Source organism: Enhydra lutris, unplaced genomic scaffold (genome assembly GCF_002288905.1).
Source record: "Enhydra lutris kenyoni isolate GAN:26980312 unplaced genomic scaffold, ASM228890v2 scaffoldscaffold4, whole genome shotgun sequence".
In the NCBI taxonomy this organism is placed as follows: domain Eukaryota; kingdom Metazoa; phylum Chordata; class Mammalia; order Carnivora; family Mustelidae; genus Enhydra; species Enhydra lutris.
The window spans coordinates 29609347-29630497 of record NW_019154088.1 but is presented as its reverse complement, the minus strand read 5'-3'; the positions used below and the strand labels follow the sequence as shown (position 1 = coordinate 29630497).

Below are 21151 nucleotides of genomic sequence, written 5' to 3'. Positions count from 1 at the left end.
ACATCTAGTTAATTATCCAAGAAAAATAAAAACATAGACAGAAACCTTATGCAAGAATGTTCATAGCTTTCTACACAATACTCCAAAGCTGAAAACCACTAGTTTACCACTAAGAAAATGGATAAACAAATTGCAGTTTACTGATAAAATACAATACTACTTAGCAATAGTGACACCTGGGTGGCTCAGTCTGTTAGACATCTGCCTTTAGTTCAGGTCATGACCTCAGGGTCCTAGGATCTAGCTCCACATCAAGGCTGCTGCTCCGTGGGAAGTCTGTTTCTCCTTCTCCCTCTGCCCCCACCCCCACCAGCCCCATGCTCACGCTCTCTACCCCAAATAAATTAAAATCTTTTTAAAAAGTACTACTTAGCAATAAAAAGGTAAGTGCTATAAGATGCAAAAAAACAAATGAACCTCAAAGATATGCTGACAAAGAAACTACATACCATTCATATTTATATTATTCCATTCATATGATATTCTGAGGCTGGCAAAATTAATCTACCATGAAAATATCAGAACAGTGCTTGTCTCTCAGTCAGGGAATGACTGGAAAAGGTCATGAGGAAACTTTCTGATATATCCTATTTTTGCTAAGAGGACCTAAATCATTAATGATACAGAGAAGAAATTACAATTTCCAAAAAAAATACACAGCTATACATATGGGTTTTCTGAACACAACATTTCTCCTTCCTCTTAATTTTGTAGTTTTCAAGGAACAAACACCATAGGTCCACTGTGTAGTCCAGATCTGATGCTGACTCCTTTAGTTTTACACACAGCTCTGGCTTTGCCTGACCTTATCAAAACACTAGTTCATTTAAATTTCACCTAAATGTCACCATTCTCTACAATCCTTTAAGAAATTGTTTTACCCTTTGTTTGGTGAGAAACCCAGAGGTTCCTCTGGTCTGCAATCTCTCTCACTACAATGAGTTAATAAACCTAACTTTACCACATTACACAGGTTTATATCTGGTGGTTTTAGGCTTTTAGGTCACAAAACAAACAATTGCTGAATACTATGCAGGAGTTCTGTATACTATTCTTGTAACTTTTCCCTAAGTTTAAAATTATATCAAAATTAAAAGCTACCCCCAAATTGGATGTTCTAAAGACAGTACATAATCCATACTTTCTACCGGTTGATGTTAGCCTTCTTAATCCCCAGATCTGAAATAAAACTTTTTTCTAAATCCTGAATGATGATCACTTTCAGTCTCCAAAACAAAACTTTAGCCAAAAAAAAAAAAAAAAAAAAAAAGAGGGGGCACCTGGGTGGCTCAGGTCATGATCCTGGAGTCCTGGGTGAGTGGCAGGCTCTCTGCTCAGCAGGGAGCCTGGCTCTCTCTCCCCCTTGGCCCCTCCCCCTGACTCATGCTCACACTCTCTCTCTCTCAAATAAATAAATAAGTAAAATCTTTTAAAAAAAAAAAAAAAAAAGACTATTCACATACTTTAAAATTGATTTTATCATTTGTTTTCCTTCCAGTGTATGAACTTTGAAACTTCCTAAGTGGAAGCCCGAGAATATGCTGATCAGGTCCATCTTACTGATGCCACCATGCCAGTTGGCGCTCAGGCGGTCCCAGCCTCGGAGCTTGAATGGGACTACCAAGATGGCCAAGATGGGCACCGGCGCCGTGACCGCATGGTCCAGTGCCTTATCACCGGCATGCGGGCTGCCTCTAATAAGGCAGTCAACTATGATAAACTTAGGGAGGAGAACCCGGCCATGTTCCTTAACTGACTTACTGAGGCACTGACTCAATACTTTAGCCTAGACCTGGCTTCTCTGGCAGGGGCGACTGTTTTAGCTACTCTATTTCTCAGTCAGCTGCCGACATTCGGAAAAAATTAAAGAAAGCGGAGGAGGGCCCTCAAACTCCCATTTCTGATCTGGTGAAAATGGCATTTAAAGTCTTTAATTCCCTCCTCCCGAGAGGAGGCAGCAGAATTTAAGCGCCAAGCCAGACTCCAACAGAAGGTCCAACTGCAGACCCAGGCCCTGGTAGCAGCCCTGAGGCCGGCAGGTTCTGGGGGTCAAGAGAAGGGAGCACCTAACCTCGTCCCTCCAGGGGCCTGTTTTAAGTGCGGAGCCAAGGGACACTGGGCCCGTCAATGCCCCAATCCAAAAGCGCCTACTAGGCTGTGCCCTCACTGCCGCATGATGTGCCACTGGAAATCAGACTGACCCAATCTCGGGGGATTCCCGGCACCTCCACGCTGGGGAAACCCTGAGAAGGTAAGTCCTGCCTTCCAACTTCTCGAATTGGAGGATGACTGACGGAGCCCGGACTCGGACACCCCTCTCACCCATGCTGAGCCCAGGGTCACACTCCAGGTATCGGGTAAGTCCATTTCCTTTCTGTTGGACATGGGGTACCTATTCTGTCCTGCTTTCCTACTCGGGTCCTACTCGTCCCTCCCCAGTTGCAGTTATGGGAATTGACGGTACTTCCTCCACTCCAAAGGCCACCCCACCCCTTACGTACAGCCTGGATGGGTTCCCCTTCTCACACTCCTTCCTCATTATCCCTTCCTGCCCAGCTCCCCTACTAGGCAGGGACATCCTCCACAAACTTCAGGTCACCATTCGTCTCTCTCCCTCCCCCTCTACTTCGGCTCACCTCATCCTCCCTCTGCTCCCCTCTGACTTATCCCCTATCCCAGACTGTTTCCCCTCTGTAGACCTGCAGGTATGGGACATTTCCAGACCTATAGTAGCAACCCACCACACCCCAGTCAGGATATGACTCAAGGACAAGTCTACATTTCCATCCGGCCCACAGTTCCCTATCTCGATGACCCAACAGCGAGAACTTAAGCCCATCAACAACCGCCTCTGGCAGCAGGGTGTCCTTATCCGCATTAACTCTCCATGCAACACCCCCATCCTCCCCATTAAAAAACCCTCAGGAGCCTATCGCCTTGTACAGGACCTGAGACTTATTAACGAGGCCAGTAGTCCCACTCCATCCAGTTGTGCCCAACCCCTACACTCTCCTTTCCAATGTTCCCCCACACACTACCCACTTCTCTGTTCTGGATCTCAAGGAGGCATTCTTTACTATCCCCCTTCATCCGGACTCCTATTCCCTCTTCGCCTTCACCTGGGAGGACCCGGAAACGCATGTTTCTGGACAGCTAACCTGGACGGTCCTGCCCCAGGGCTTCCGAGATAGCCCTCACATCTTTGGTCAGGCCCTGGCCAAAGATCTCCAATAGTGCACCCTCGCGGCCAGCACTCTCCTCCAATATGTAGATGATCTCCTCCTCTGCAGCCCTTCCCTCCCCTCCTCTCAGGAGGATACCACCACTCTGCTCAATTTCCTTGACTCCAAGGGATACCAAGTGACACCAGCCAAGGCCCAACTCTGCACTCCCTCAGTCACCTACTTGGGAATATTACTAACTCCCACTTCTAAATCCCTCACAGGAGACCGTATCCGCCTTCTACAGGACCTACAACCCCCTCAGAACGCGGATGATATACTGTCATTTCTAGGACTGGTGGGCTTTTTTAGACACTAGATCCCCAATTTTGCCATTCTGGCCCAGCCCTTATACAGGGCCGCCAAAGATACACCCCAGGGACCTCTAACTGACCCAGGCTCCATCAGACATCTGTTCTACCAGCTCAGGAGCCACCTCATTTCGGGACCAAGTCTGGCCTTGCCTGACCCTTCAAAGCCTTTTCACCTTTTTACTGACGAACGGTCTGGCCTGGCCTGGCCACCGGCCTTCTGGCCCAACCAGCTGGTCCCACCTACTGGGCGGTGGCCTATCTCTCCAAGCAACTAGATGTCACCGCCCAGGGATGGCAGCCCTCCCTCAGGGCCCTAGTGGCAGCCGCTTCTCTTACAAAGGAGGCCCTCAAACTTACCTTAGGACAGCCCCTCACGGTCTTCTCCCCCCATCGACTAATGGAATTAGTCAGCCACAAATCCTTGGCACAACTCAATCCTTCCTGTCTCCAACTCTACCACCTGCTATTCATAGAAAACCCCAGGTCACACTCTGTCTCCCCTCGCCTAAATCCCGCCACTCTCTTGCCGACACCTTCGTCTACCCCCACTCCTTTCCACTCCTGTTCTCAACTCCTGGAAGAACTCTCTCCCTCCCATCCAGGACTTTCGGACCGGCCACTGCCTAACCCCGATCGCACTCTGTTTGTGTATGGGAGCTCCCTCATAGCCCCAGATGGACAGGGACACGCGGCCTATGCAGTGGTCACCCTGGATGCAGTCATAGGAGCGGCCCCCCCTTCCCATTGGGACTACTTCTCAAAAAGGCAGAACTCGTGGCTCTTACCAGGGCCCTTCACTTATCTGAGGGCCAACGGGTCACTATTTATACTGACTCCAAATATGCTTTCCTTATTACCCACACTCACTCTGTCCTCTGGCAAGAAAGGGGATTTCTCACAACCAAGGGAACCCCCATAGTCAACGGGCCTCTTATTGCCAAACTCCTCGAGGCTCTCAAGTACCCTACTGAGGTGGCTACCGTCCACTGCCATGGCCATCAGACCTCCAAGGACCCCATCTCTTTGGGGAACAAGACTGACTCTATTGCTCGACAGATGGCCTTAAACTCCTTTCCATCCCCTCTCCTGTTTCTCAACACTCCTCACAGTCCCTCGTACACTGATGAGGAGACTTGGGCCCTCAAAACATTAGGTGGCAGGTTGGGTGACAAGGGATGGTATTTTGTCCAGGACAAAATTGCCTTCCCGAACAGCCTAATCTATACCCTCATTACTGACATCCACCAGTCTCTCCACATCAGTCCAAAGGCCCTATACCAATTTCTCCAACCTCTCTTTCACCACCCCCTTCCTCCAAAAGACCATTAAGGAGGTACACCAGGCCTGCAGAACCTGTTCTGCAGTCAATGCCCAGGGCGGCCTCCGCAGACCGGGACACACCCACCAGCATCGCGGGCATCAGCGAGGCAAGGACTGGCAACTTGACTTCACTCACATGCCTCGACACAAAACCTTTAGATATCTACTAACTCTTGTGGACACCTTCACAGGCTGGATCGAGGCATTCCCCACCACCAGGGAAACAGAAGACGTGGCCGCCGCCGTTCTCATTGAGCACATCATCACGAGGTTTGGACTCCCTCGAACCCTACAATCAGACAACGGACCGGCCTTCATCTCCAGCATCACACAATAGATCTCCGAGAGCCTCAACATCACCTGGAACCTCCATACCCCCTATCACCCCCAATCCTCGGGTAAGGTGAGAGGGCCAATGGCCTCCTCAAGGAACAACTCACCAAACTCACTCGTGAAACCTGCCTCTCTTGGCCAACCCTTCTCCCACTAGCACTCACCTGCCTTAGGGCCTCCCCTCGTGGCCGTCAGGACTCAGCCCCTTTGAGCTCCTGTACGGCAGGCCTTCCTACTCAATCACAACTCGCCTGCCTCTCCTCCACCCCTCCTATCCTATCTGCCCTATCTGACCCTCTTACGAGCCCTCCTAAGGGCTCACGCAGATTCAACCATCCCCGCCCCTGACAGCCGGGCGGAGACTTCCCCCAGGCCCTAAATCCTGGGGACCAAGTTCTCCTACGAGAACTTCACCCAAAGTCCTTACAGCCCAGGTGGACCGGCCCCCATACTGTTATTCTCACAACTCCCACAGCGGCAAAACTCCTAGGACACCACCCGTGGGTATACATTTCCAATCTAAAACCAGCCCCACCACAAGATGGTTGGACTTCCCAAACCCTGGGGCCAAGGTGGTTGCAGATTTCCAGCACTTCTCCTCACTCTCCCCTTCATCCTAACCCTCCCTAGCCACTAATCCATCACACCCGAGTTCAGGTGGCGCTTTTACCTGAGGGAAAACTGGACCCATGGGGAGACTGCACGGTATAGCATATTAGCTACCACCGATTGCCAGCCCAGAGGGTGCCAGGCCTCTATCAACTTCACCATCCCTGCCTTCCTTTCCATTCGGCGGGGGCACTCCAACCCCGCTACCTGCCTCGTCTACGACCAAACTCATCCTAACTGCCGAATATACTGGGTCCAGACAAATAGGGGCTTCCCATATACCTACTGCAAAATGCATAAGGCCCGACTAGATATTTATGGAAACCAGCGCTCCCGATATCGCTTCACCACTGATGGGAGTAGTGCTTGGTACCTCACCATCCCCGACCCTTGGGATCCACAATGGGCTACTGGAGTTGAGGCCAAACTTTACACATGGCCCTCTGATTCATATCCAACGGCCTCCTTGCACATCTACCAGGCCTATGTTAGAAACACTCCCAAAAATCCTCAGGACCTCTAGAGCCAGTCGCGGTCCATCCAGGCCCAGGAACAAGCAATCCGAAATGTCTTACTCCCCTCTCCTACTCAGGATTCTGACCCATTTTCTTGGCTCAAACTGATTTAACAAGGCCTTACTCTGACCAACCTTTCCGGTAGGGGCAACCTGTCCCACTGCATCATCTGTGCAGCTCTCGGTGCCAACCCCCTTATCGTGGTACCCTTACCACAACTTTTCGAAATAACCACTCCCACTCTTACCTCTTCGGCACCCACCACTCTACAGGACATTCCCCTATTTGTTGATCCTCAAAACTCAGTACTCCCATTCTGCTACTCATCCCCAAACCCTTCCTTATGCAATTTGACTAATTCATCCTCCCCTACTCATGCTCCTCCGGGAGGTTTCTTTTGGTGCAATGGCACTCTGTCGAAATCCCCCAAGTTCTCAGACACCCTCCTATGCATCCCAATATCCCTGGTCCCCCAACTAACCATCTACACACAAGCTGAAGTGGATATCCTCACTGACACCCTCCAGCGACAGAAAAGGGCTGTGTTTCTTCCTCTGGTTATTGGGGTCTCCTTGGCATCTTCCCTAGTGGCCACCGGGCTGGGCACTGGGGCCCTAGCTCACTCCATAGATGCTACCCGAGATTTATCCGAACAGCTCCGAACAGCCGTGGAGGCCTCAGCCGACTCTTTGGCATCCCTACAACAACAGATTACCTCAGTGGCCCAGGTAGCCCTACAGAACCGGCGAGCCCTGGACCTGCTCACCGCAGACAAGGGAGGAACCTGTTTATTCCTCAACGAAGAATGCTGCTATTATATCAACGAATCCAGTATAATCAAAACCAATATTGGTGCCCTGGCAAAAATCTGCGACTCCCTTGGTGGCTGGCATTGCCCTGGAATAAACTCCTCTCAATGGTGGCTCTCCCCCTTAACGACCTGGCTCCTTCCAATCCTAAGTCCCCTTATTCTCCTCTGCCTATTAGCACTAATCTCCCCCTGTGTTCTTCGCTTTATTCAGGATCGCATCCGTGAGGTTTCCAGGGTCACCGTCAATCAACTCCTCCTGCATCCTTATACCCGCCTACCCACATCCGAAGGACCCTATGACGACGCCCCTTTGCCAGCAGGAAGTAGCCAGATCTTAGTCTCCACCCCTATGACACCAAAATGGTCGGAATGTTGGAATGTTGGGTCGGTGGGCTCCGGGAGTGCAGAAGGAACAATAGAAATGACCCGCAGCTCTGGGAGTGCAGGAGGAACAATAGAAATGACCGCAGGGTCCCACCGTCTTCCAGCCTCCTCCCCCCTCTTTCCTTCACCCTTGACTCTCCCGCCAAAAGGATGTATGCCCAGGTCAAGTCTCCATAGGTAACCCGATACCTATGCAGGAAACAGATAAAAGACCCCCGCCAAGTCCCTCCCCTCCATTTTAGGGCACAGCTACATCGCTTTCTACCCCAGTTCTATAGTGTATTCCATTAGCCCTGGAGTCTTCCAGGACGGGAGTCCAGACTTCCCCCCACTCTGCTTTCCAGAGTCTCGGAACCTCGCCTGAGGGTGCCCACCTACTCCCAGCACAACTTTCCTGGCTCTCCTTCTCCTGAACCCTGAAACTTCGCCGGAGAGTACCTTTAATAAATCTTGCCTTGCGCCTACCTCGCCTGGTGTCGTGTTTATCTCGCCTATAAAACTTTACAGAAGTAGGAAAATAAGGTTATGTAAATCTATGTCTCAATTAACAGTCCTAGTCTCAACAGACTTGGTCTTCTAAATAATAGCAAACTATTCTCTCCTTCCTTGAGACACCATGAACAATTTAATGAAGAGTTCCAAGAAGCCACTGTCAAAAGTATTCTGAGTCTCTTCTACTACATACCTTCATTTGGCCAATCAGTGATACTCCTCCCTTCAAAAGGTGAAGCCTGATTTCCCTCTCCTTGAGGGAGTAACTTGCTTCTACCAAAGAGGTTCGCAGAAATGACAATGTATGACTAGGTCATAAAAGTCACTGTGACTTCCTCCTTACTCTCTGTCATGGAGGAAGCTGTCAGGATATAAAGACTTTGAAGATGCTCCTTGGAAAGGCCTACTTAAAAAGAGTGAGCCAGGGCGCCTGGGTGGCTCAGTGGGTTAAGCCGCTGCCTTCGGCTCAGGTCATGATCTCAGGGTCCTGGGATCGAGTCCTGCATCGGGCTCTCTACTCAGCGGGGAGCCTGCTTCCCTCTCTCTCTCTGCTTGCCTCTCTGTCTACTTGTGATCTCTCTCTGTCAAATAAATAAATAAAATCTTTAAAAAAAAAAAAAAAAAGAGTGAGCCATTTTAGAAGCAAATCCTCCAACACCAATTAAGCCTTCATATAACTGACAACTAGCTAACAAAGAGAGTAACTTCATGGGAGACCCTAAGCCAGGACAACACAGCTAAACTGCTCCCAAATTTCTGACCCACAGAAACTGTGAGATAATGTTTGTTGTTCTAAGTCACAAAGTTTTGGGCTGATTTGTCACACAGCAACAGAAAACTAATACAATGAAGTAAGCCAAATTCCTTTCTTGTTACAGCTGGATGGCTATTCCAAAAGTTTTTTGGTGAGATTTTCAGGATTTTCGATATATAAGATTGCGTCATCTACAAATTAGACAATTTTACTTCCTCCTTTCTGATTTGGATGCCTTTCATTTCTTTTTCTTACCTGACTGCTCAGGCTAAGAATTCCAGCCATATTACATAGGAATGGTGATAGTGGGCACTCCTGTTTTAATCCTGATCTTACAAGAAAAGCTTCTAACCTTTTACCAGTGAGTATTTTAACTGTGGGGTTATTATGTTTGGCCTTTAATATGTTGAGATAAGTTCCTTCTGTACTCAATTTGTTGACAATTTTTATCATGCAAGGATGTTAAATTTTCTTAAATGCTTTATCTGGATCTATTGATATGACCACTTGATGTTTATTTCTCATTCAATTAATTTGATGTTACACATTTACTGATTTGCATAGATTGAACCATCCTTGCACCTGGAATGAATTCCACTTGATCATGGTGTATGATTTTTTTTTTAAAAAACTGAAGTATAGCTCACATACAGTATTAATTTCACATGTACAACATAGTGATTCAACATTTACAAACATTACAAAATGCTCATCAAAATAAAGCATTACTCTCGCCATATAATATCACTGATTATATTTCCATACTGTACTTTTCATCCCTCATGACTTCTTTATTTTATAAATCTAAGTTTGTACCTCTTAATCCTCTACACCTATTCTACCCATTCCCTCTCATACCCCTTGCTCTGGCAACCATCAGATTGTTCTCTGTATTTGTTCTTTGTATTTAAAAATCTATTTCTGGTTTTTTGGTTTTTGTTTGTTTTGTTTTTTAGATCCCATATATAAGTGAAATCATAAGGTATTTGCCTTTCTCTCACTTATTTCATTCTGGCAGAAGAAGGGAAAAGGTACCATTCTGAAATATGTCAAAGCATTCCGTTCTTCTCACTAAGGCCTGCCCTCAGGAGAAACTAGTTAACCAGAGCCTAACCTACTAGGGAATTATCAGAGCCTAACTGACTCCAAGCTACTCTAGCCATCCTATCTCATATGAGGGGGAAGATGGGGGAAGTTGAGAAATACATGTAAGTTCACAGACATAAGCTCATGAAAAGACTAAGACCTAATCATAGGACTACTGAACTCTTTCCCTTCACCCATACCTTAACACAACACTACTAACAGCCTATTTACAGCGATTTACCCAGTCTGGCTATCAAGAAAAAATTACAAATCATTGTGGCAAAAGGCACAATTCAAAAAGATAGAGCAAACATCTAAACCAGACATGGTAGGAATGTTGCAATTATCAGACTGGGAATTAGAAACAACTCTGATTAATATGCTAAGGGCTATAACAGATAAACTACACAGTATACAAGAACAGATGGCAATGTAAGAACAAAGATGAAAATCCTAAGCAAGCACCAAAGAAATACTAGAGGTCAAAGAACACTGTAACAAAAATGAAGAATGTCTTTGATGGGATTCCAGGCAGACTGGGTGCAGTTAAGTAAAGAATTTCTGAGCCTGAAGATATCTCAACAGATACTTTAAAACTAAACAAAGAGGGGCACCTGGGTGGCTCAGTGGGTTAAGCCTCTGCCTTCGGCTCAGGTCATGATCCCAGGGTGCTGGGATCGAGCCCCGCATTGGGCTCTCTGCTCAGTGGGGAGCCTGCTTCCTCCTCTCTCTCTGCCTGCCTCTCTGCCTTCTTGTGATCTCTCTGTCCAATAAATAAATAAATAAAATCTTTAAAAAACAAAACAAAACAAAAAAACAAAACTGAACAAAGAGAACAAACATTGAAAAAAGAAAAATAAAACAAAAAAACAGAACAAAATATCCAAAGACCTTGGGACAAGACAGAAGATGTAACATAAACATTTTGGGAATACTGTAAGAGAGGAAAGAACAGAAGGAATATCTGAAACAATTTTAATGATAAATGCCTGGCTGGGTCAAATGATAGAGCATATGATTCTTGATCTTGGGGTCATGAGTTCAAGCTCAAAAAAAAAAAGCTTAAAAAAAATTAATGACAAGTCACTGTCAAACATCAAACCACAGATCTACTATATTCAGAGAACACCAAACAGAATAAATGCCAAAAAACTATACCTTGGTATTTCATTTCAAACTACAGAAAATCAAAAATAAAGGAAAAAAACACCTTACTTATAAAGGAACAAAGGAAGGAATTACATCTGATGTTGCCTCAGAAACCATGCAGGCAAGAAGTGTTGAGGAAAAAAAATTCCAATCCAGAATTCTGTATCTTGCAAAATTATCCTTCAAAAGTGAAGAAGAAGGGGCATTGGGGTGGCTCAGTTGGTTAAGCATCTGACTTAATTTTGCTCAGGTCATGATCTCAGGGTCACGAGATGGAGCCCTGCATCAGATTCTGAGCTGGGATGGAGTCTGCTTGGGATTTTCTCTCTCCCTCTCCCTTTGCCCCCCAACCCCAACTTGCACACATGCACAACTCCCTCTTAAAAAAAGAAAAAAGAAAGATATTTCTCAAACAAAAACTGAATTTGTTGCCAATATACCTGCTTTATAAGAAATGTTAAAAGAAATTCTTGAAAGAAAAGGAAGATAATATTCAGAAATTCAGATCTACATAAAGAAAAGAAGATCATCAAATAAGGAATAAGTGAATGTAAAATAAAAACTTTTATTTTCCTTATTCTTAATTGACCTAATAGAGAACAGTTTGTTCAAAATAACAAAACCGGGGCGCCTGGGTGGCTCAGTGGGTTAAGCTGCTGCCTTCGGCTCAGGTCATGATCTCAGGATCCTGGGATTGAGCCCAGATCTCAGGGTCCTGGGATCGAGCCCGAGATCGAGATCGACATCGACATCGGGCTCTCTGCGCAGCAGGGAGCCTGCTTCCCTCTCTCTCTCTCTCTTTCTGCCTGCCTCTCTGTCTACTTGTGATCTCTCTCTGTCAAATAAATAAATAAAATCTTTAAAAAATAAAAAATAAAAAAATAACAAAACCAACAATGTTCAATTATTGTTCTAATTGTAAATGCATACTGCAAATTCTAGGACAACCACTAAAAAGTTAGAAAGGAAATATAGCTAATATCCTAAGAATGGAAAAAAATTCATATGAAATGATTAATTAAAACCACAAAAAGGAAGAAAAAGAATGGAGACAAATAGGAACAAAAAACAAAGGCAGCAAATAGAAAACAGTAATAAATAGAATAGACATTAATCCAACTATCTCAACAATCATGTTGAATGTCAACGGTCTAAATGTACCAATTAAAAGACAGATTTGTCAGGCCAGATAAAAAAATAAGACCCAACTATATGTTTTCTACCAAAACATCCACTTTAAATATTAATTAAACATAAATGGATGGAGAATAATAAAACATGCTAAGACTAATCAGAAGCAAGCAGGAGTAGCTATGTAATTTCAGACAAAGCAGACTTTAAAATAAGGAAATTACAAGGGATAAATAGGGCATTAAATAATGACAAAGGGATCAACTCTCCAAGAAGATGTAACAATACTTAATATGCATACACCTAAGAACTATGTTTAACTATGTTAAATTATGTGAGGAAAACTATGGGAAGCAAAAACCAATTGCACTATAAAGAGAAACAAGTAAATCCATAACCACAGTTGGAGACTTAAACACCGCTCTATCAGAAATGGACAGATCTAGTAGGAAAAATCAGTAAAGAACTGATTGATAGTTGAACTGAACATCATCATGAAACAACTAGATAGAATGGACTACTTTATCCTACAACAGCAGAATGCATATTCTTCTTAAGCTTACATAGAGCATATGCCAAGACAGACCATATACTAGGCCGTAAGACAGTCCTTAACAAATTTAAAATCGAAATCAATGTCTGCTCAGACCACAATGGAATTAAACTAAAAATTAGTAACAGAAAGATAGCTGGGAAATCTGAAAAATATGTAGAGATTAAACAACACAATTTTAAATAACACAAGAATCAAAAAAGAAATCTCAAGAGAAAATACAAAATATTTTGAACTAAATGAAAATGAAAACACAACTCAATAAATTTGAGGGATGCTGTGAAGCAGGGCTTGGAGGGAAACTTAGATCATTGAATAATATTAGAAAAGATCTAAAATGACTCATCTAAGCTTCCACTGTAGAAAACTATAAAAAGAAATTAAATCAAAATTAAGTAGAAGAAAATAAGTAATAAGATTTAGAGCAGAAATAAATGAAATTGAAAACAAGAAATCACTAGAGAAACAAAACCAAAGCTGGTTCTTTGGAAAGATCCATGAAGTCTAGATGTGCTAAGAAAAAAATTTCTAGATATGCTAAGAAAAAAATCAGAAAGGACACAAATTACTAATATAAGAAATTAAAGAAGGGATATGATGACAGATCCTATGGCATTAAAAATATCATAAAGGTGATGATATAAAAATATCATAAAGGTGATGAAGATGCCTGGATGGCTCTGCCAGTTAAGTGTCTGCCTTTGGCTCAGGTCACAATCCAGGGTCCTGGGATGGAGTCCCACATTGGGCTCCTTGCTAGGTAGGGAGCCTGCTTCTCCCTCTGCCTGCCACTCCCCCTGCTTGTGCTTGCACTCTCTCTCTCTCTGAGAAATAAATAAAATCTTTAAAAAATGTATAAAATAAAGGAATACCGTGAACTCTATGCACACAAATCCAGATGAAATGGGCCAATTCCTTGAAAGACAATTTGGCAAAACTCACACAAGGAGAAATAAACACTCTGACTAGGACTGTATCAGAGAAACTGAATCAGTAATTAATCACCTTCCGAAACAGAAAGCACCGGGCCCAGATGGATTCGCTGGTGAATCCTACCAAACATTTGAGGAAGAAATTATACCAATTCTCTACAACCTCTTTCAGAAGATAGAAGCAGAAGGAATGCTTCCTAGTTTAGGAAGCTATAAACTATCATTACCCTCATACCAATGTCAAAGACATCACAAAAGAATTTCAGACCATTATCTCTCATGGATGCAAAAAAACCTCAACAAAATATTAGCACATCAAGTCTAACAATTTATTTAAAAAGTTGGGGCGCCTGGGTGGCTCAGGGGGTTAAGCCGCTGCCTTCGGCTCGGTCATGATCTCAGAGTCCTGGGATCGAGCCCCGCATCGGGCTCTCTGCTCAGCAGGAAGCCTGCTTCCTCCTCTCTCTCTGCCTGCCTCTCTGCCTACTTGTGATCTCTCTGTCAAATAAATAAATAAAATCTTTAAAAAAAAAAAAAAATTATACACCACAACCAAGTGGAATTTACCTCAGTTATGCAATCCTGCTCCTTAGTATTTACCCAAAGGAGGTCAAAACTTACATCAAAGTCAAAGCATTCCCATGTTCACAGCATCTTTATTCACAAATGCCAACCTTTAGAAGCAACTAAGATGTCCCTCAGTAGGTTAATGGAAACCATGGATCATCCAGACAAACTATGGATCAAAAGAAATGAGCTATCAAGCCATGTAATGACATGGAGAAAACTTCAATGCATATTACAAAGTGAAAGAAGACAATCTGAAAAGGCTACAAACTATATGATTCCAATTATCGGATATTCTGGAAAGGACACAACTCTGAAGGCAGTAGAAAGATCAGTGGTTGGGAAAAGTGGAGGAGTGTAGAGGATCTTTACAACAGTGAAAATACTCTGTATGATATCATAATGATGGACACTTGTCATTATCCATTTGTCCAGATCCAAACAATGTACAAAATCAAAAGTGAACTGTAATTTTAACTACGAACTTTGAGTACTTATCAAGTGTCAGTGTAGGTTCAGCAATTTCAACAAATGTACCACTCTAGTGGGGTATATAGATAACGGGAGAAGCTATGCATGTGTGGGGAAAATCATTATCTTTCCCTCATTTTTGCTATCAAGCTTAAACTACTCTAAAAAAATAGTCTTAACAACAAAAGGAAAAGCAATAAAGTTATGTTTTACTGACTTCTTTTTTTTTTTTTAAGATTTTATTTACTTGGGGCGCCTGGGTGGCTCAGTGGGTTAAAGCCTCTGCCTTTGGCTCAGGTCATGATCCCAGGGTCCTGGGATCGAGCCCGACATCGACAACATCAGCTGCTCAGTAGGGAGCCTGCTTCCCTTCCTCTCTCTCTCTGCCTGCCTCTCTGCCTACTTGGGATCTGTCAAATAAATAAAATCTTAAAAAAAAGATTTTATTTACTTGACAGAGAGAGACAGACACAGCAAGAGAGGAAACACAAGCAGGGGGAGTGGGAAAGGGAGATACAGGCTTCCTGCTAAGCAGCAAGCCCAGTGTGATTTGGGGCTTGAACCTAGAATCCTGTGATCATGACCTGAGCCAAAGGCCGACGCTTAACGACTAAGCCACCCAGATGCCCCAGTTTGACTGACTTTTATAACTAGTCTCTGGAAAACACGTTGCCCTCCCCCACTGTTTATTGGCTTCGTCTGCCACACTTTCTTATTCATGATTCCACTGTGATCTCAGCAGTATAAGGACCTTTCTGGCTTGGCTCCAGTAGTTTTTGGTATTTCAATTCCAAAATTCAAGAAGAAATAACGTGAGTGGTCTAGATATTCAGCTCTTATTCAAATATCTGGTACTACTTTGGCTGGAGAAGGTGTGTGGAATGGGAGCATATTAGGATCATAAGTTCCTTAGACCAAACCCTACTCAATGGTCTTTAGAATGATGTCCCTGTATTTTGGGGCAGCTTTTTAAAGAAATGATTATGGGCAAAGAGATCAAGTAACAGCTATTCAAACTCAAAAGGAAAGGGAAGTTTTGCTGTTTTTTCACTCCCCAGTATTTTCTTAATTTAGAATTGAATTAACATAGAAATGAATACTCACGTATGTACCTCTCGATTATATAGTTTACTATCTAATTACACTAAACATTTATTCTTACTCTAAAAAAATTCCACCAGGAGAAAGTTAAATGCAAAAAAAAATTTTTTTAAGTTACTAAATCTTTTGATGACTAGTTTCTTCATCTTAATATGGGGATAACAGTAAAGTCGCTATAAGGAATAAGTGAGAAAGCATGTATAAAGCATCTGGAGTTCTGTGAATGTTAGTAAATAGTACTTGTAATTTTTTACCACTTGAAATGTCTTCTGAACCTACAATTTCTATACATGTTTTTCTGTATTTGTGAAATTTACAAACCATATGGTATCACTAAAATCTCTACTAAACTATTCAGAATTACATTCAATCACTTCAGAAAAAAAGTTTAAAAACAAAACAAAACAACCTTCCTCAGTATTTCACAACACACAATGTGTTAAATTGTTAAAATAACAAACACTCATGAAACATATACAGTTTCAGAGTACAAAGACACTCACTGTTCCTGTACCAAGAATTGCAGATATAAAGACAAAGAGGACAAGAGCTCTCAGTCTACTGCTATGTTTACAACTAAATTGCACTGAGGAAACACTCTGCCTGAGGAAGTCTAGGAAAGTACTGGAAACACACTGGGTAAAATCTTACAGGGACCTAAAAAAGTTGATGGCAAAGTATATATATATAAAAATGAGAGAGAACAGATTTGGACAATGGTACTAGTACGGATAGAAACATCACAGGTTGGAAAAGAGTGGTGGAGTATTATGAAGCTTGCAGAGGTTGGAACCAGACTGACAAGGGAACCAGACTGACAAGGGCTTTGTAAAAAATGAAAAAGTTAAGAAATCTTGAATTATATGTGGTAGAAAAAGAGGAGTGATCAGAGATTTGTAAAAGGCAGTATTTGGAAGGATGGACTGCTGAGAGGCTGGAAGCATTATTTAAAATAATAATGACCAAAAAAGAGACATAAACTTTATAATTAAATATAGTTTCTGAACCTGGTTCAAACATTTTGGGAGTTGTGTAAGGACTGAACCCTCGTAGCCTCCATTTTCTTATCTGAAAATAGTAAATATTGCAATGTTATATATGAAGATTGAGATAATGTATGTAATGTGGCTTGTACAATGCTAAGTAACTCAGTATAATCGAAGATACATGTATCATTTACTATGTGCCACACACTAAGATTTTTTTATGTGTTGAGTCATTTGACTCTCACAATAATCCTACAAGGTAGATATTGTTATTATCCCATTAACACAGGTCAGGGATTTCAAACACAGAACGATAAAGCAGCTTGCTTGGGTCATACAACTACCAACTGGTGGAGATGAAATTCGAACTGAGGCAATCTGACTCCAGTTCCCTGCCCTTAACAGTATATTTTAATGCCTCTCTAGGAAAGATCAAGTCAGTGCTCTTAAAACTCTTGTCAGCGGGGAGTAGTTGGTTGGGCTACTGACTCTTGGTTTCTACTCAGATGGTGATCTCATGGGCTGGGAGATCAAGGCCACGATGGGCTCTGCACTGGGCATGGAGTCTGCTTGGGACTTTCTCACTTTCAAATAAATAAATCTTTATTTTCTTTTTTAAAGATTTCATTTATTTATTTGACAGACAGGGATCATAAGTAGGCAGAGAGGCAGGCAGAGAGAGAGGGAGGAAGCAGGCTCCCTGCTGAGCAGACAGCCCGATGTCGATGTAGATGTCGGGCTCGATCCCAGGACCCTGAGATCTGGGCTCAATCCCAGGATCCTGAGATCATGACCTGAGCCGAATGCAGAGGCTTTAACCCACTGAGCCACCCAGGCGCACCTAAATAAGTATTTTATTTTTAAGTGTACGAATCAGCACCTAACGAACACTTCAAGGTAATATGTACACAATAAAATTTGAAATTCGCTAATGATTTAGATAGATAGAGCAAATATAAATGAAAAAGTCCAGGTAAGGCCAAGAAACATATTAAAATGTAGGAACTAATTTTTTTTTAATTACTATTTCCTGGTAGCTCGCGTAAAATGAGAACAGCTGTCCGCAATTCTTAGGAAAGTACAGCTGACGTCTCCACTGCAATCTTACACAAATCTAGACAATCATAAATACTGAATATTTAATCCTATTTTTCCTGGCTAATAATGAAACAAAAGTTCACTAGCAGGGATGGGAGAGTAGGAGCAGCCAGTAATAGATGTGAAATGTCTACTTTTTAAAAGATATTTATACATTTTTATGGTACGATACCCTGGTGTTAAAATCTTAAAAGGAACATAAAATATCGGTTTCTATAAATCAACACAATATTAGTCTGATTGTTCAATAAGGCAAGATGTAAAATTTCTATACATTTAAACTCATTTATATTTTAGATGTAGGGTACACATTTAAACTATTCCAGAAGAAGGCAGACTTTCCTATGTGGTTAAACAGCGTTTGATATTTGAGGTAGTTCATCACCAAAAAAAAATAAAATAAAATAAAATAAAACAAACAACAACAACAAAAACCAAAACAAACAAAAAAAAATAAAGAAAATCCAATTCTGGAAACTTCAGTAGAATGCTTCCATAATAACTCCACAATAACCCTGTTGGCCAATGAATGGAGGATGTGAAAAGGCAGATCCGTGGAATTAGCTAAACCTTATCCCTATTGTTACCAAACTAAAACCTTTATGACTTACCGCTGTTACTGTAGTCAGTTTAAATGACCAAGAGCCTCGGATTTTTGTGGTACAAGAAAAATGTCGATCGTGAAAGAAAAATATCCGGGTTTTATATACAAAGGATGCTCAGATTTCAGTTTAAATCCCCACCGGGCATTTCAAAGACTGTCACTTCCCTGCGGCCCAGAGAAATAAAGACTACTCTGAGTATCCCTCTTAGGAGGCACTCGGAGCCAGGTACAGTACAGCATCTCCTCATTCTAAACCTGCCCCCAACCTTCCATCTTTAATAAAGGAAGATTCTTTTACCTGTCGTAACGCTTTCGCAATTAGATCTAACTACCGTTCAGCTTCAGCATTCGAGTCCAACTGGCGGAAATATTTACCAGAAAGATTAAACAAGGCTTAATCTCGGGGGCGGGGGACCTCGGAATCCTCAGTATGTTCCGAGTTGGCTCGTGTGCGCCGTCCTGGGAGACGCTTCCCAGCGCCCCGAATTCCAGCCTAACCCCACCACCCGACACCCCCAAAGGCACTCCGCGGCCTCCGCTTTGCTGTCCCGCCTCTCGACCCCTGTCCCATCCAACGGCCCGAATTCTGTCCCTGGAATACTCAGTTACTTCCCGTTCTCTATTCACTCACCAAGGCGCGCTGGGCAGAAGTTCCAGAACGGTCGTGTCACTTTTCCCTTCTTTCGCGGAGCCGCAAAGCCGACCGCGAGCAGCCCCATCCAACGGTCCACAAGATTCAAATTCGTCTACTTCCGCCTGCAATCCGGAAGGTGCGCTAGGCTCAGCCTCCTGTGGGGCGGAGCCCGTGGCATCGCGGGACATGGGGGTGGGTGAAGCACGCCCGGCTTTCCTATGGAGGAGTGCGATAGCTCTGTTGTGCTGCTTGCGCTTCAGTGTCTTTTGTCTGTGTTCTTACTTCACAGGTCATAGAAGAGTACCGGCGTAGAGTCGGCGTTTCTGCCCGGTGACTCTTGAGAGGATCTTCTTGTTTGTGAAATGGACAGAGACGCACTGAAGTTTAGTTCCTTCAGGGACTGGAGAGAATAAAAGCACTAATGGGGCCCTGACGTTTTTACTCCTCCCATCGCCCCCGCGTAAACAACTACAGCGAAGAGGAAAAAACAAATCCTGCGCAAACCCATTTTCCTTGGGCCGCCTCAATGCCCGTACAGTCGGGACATTTAACCTCCCCTCCCCTGTTTGAGGAAGACAAAAAGCCAACTGCACCCATCACGCTTATTCCAATCACAAATTGAAAGTAAGTGGTGGTCTAACGAGTTCCCGGTACCAAATAAAATACTTGAAGATAAGTGTTAGAAGGCGACAAATCTCCCCCCCCACCCCCCGGCCTCCGATAAGAGACTATTTTACATGATTATTACGTAGTTGTCCTGTGAGATTCTTAGGAGAACAGTGTCATTTTCCTTTACCAAGGACTGCTTCTGAAGGTGGGGGTGGGCGTCTGGGATCTGTAAGAAAGGAAAGAAAAGACTGAACATTTTTTAGCCCCAAACCCCTCTAAAAAGGAAACTAAACAACTCTGATTTTGACGTTGCCACCAGATAATCCTCACATCTAATAGTATTGATTTACCTAAACAGATCATTTCAAACCAAGCCGTGACAGAACACCTTCAGCTTCTGTCAAGACTACAATTTGGAAGATTAGATTTCTATAATTTGTTTTCCATATAATCTGACAGAAGGGAGTATAAAGCTATTAACGGGTGTACTGCGTTTAACTGTGGAAAATAGGAAATAATGTGTTTATCAATAAGGAAATGATTAAATAAGTTATGATACTTTAGGATCTGATACACTCGACACTGTACAGGAACTAAACATAAAGATGTAGGTCAGTAGGTACTCAAATGAAATATTTAAAAAAAAACTGTAGAAGGACTATATATTGTATCATTTAAAAATATGTGTATGTGCATGGCATACAAAGTTTCCAGATGGACAGTAGACTGTAAAAAGTTACCTCTGGTAGATTGGTGAATGGAGATGTGAAGAGACTTTTTATCTTCTGCTTTATAACCAGTTGAATTTTTAAAATAAAAACATGCTTTATTCTTGCAATTTCAATTGTTTTTTAAAAGAAATTGTTAGAAACTGTATGTTCTAGATACAGAATCAGACTTGATAAATGTATAAAAGTATAATGTTTGAATAGTCTGTCTCCATTCATTCATACATTCATTCAATAATTATATGGTAATGGTTTGACCACACATTTTATCATCCATGATATGTTGTATTATTTAATGTCATTATTTAATGTATTATTTAATGTATTTAATATGGCCACATTACATACATTGCTCCTTCAAGCTCTTTGAAGGCAGAAATGATGTCATATTTTCATATGTCTCTCATAATTCTTGGCAACTTCCCACCATTAAATTTCATCCTTCGCAGGAATTAAATTCTCAAGTTAATCTGAAAGCAAAGTTAAATATTCAAATTGCCCTTGAAAAGCCCCCAAGACAATCATAAAATATAAAAAATATGATTTTTTTATATAACTGTATAGACATAAGTTTTGTTTTAACTTATTTTAACTGTTAACTTTTGTTTTAGTGTTTTCCTCTGAGTTTTCCTTACTCAGTTCTTCTTTTTGGACTCTAAATAAATTCAATTTCTTCCACCAAGATGTTGACAAAGTTATCACTAGCAGCCTGCCATCAGTCAAACCAATGATATTAATTTTTCATCCAC

At 42.7% G+C, this 21151-nt stretch overlaps 1 protein-coding gene across 1 annotated transcript in view; it reads right to left on the bottom strand.

Moving 5' to 3' along the window:
* LOC111158373 (G2/M-phase specific E3 ubiquitin protein ligase) overlaps window positions 1–19089 on the bottom strand; it is a 65800-nt gene extending 46711 nt beyond the window's left edge. Inside the window, exon 1 of the mRNA XM_022520384.1 lies at window positions 19063–19089. The gene's annotated coding sequence lies outside the window, so the exon portion shown is untranslated. The remainder of the gene's footprint in view (window positions 1–19062) is intronic.
* Window positions 19090–21151: the final 2062 nt, after the last annotated feature.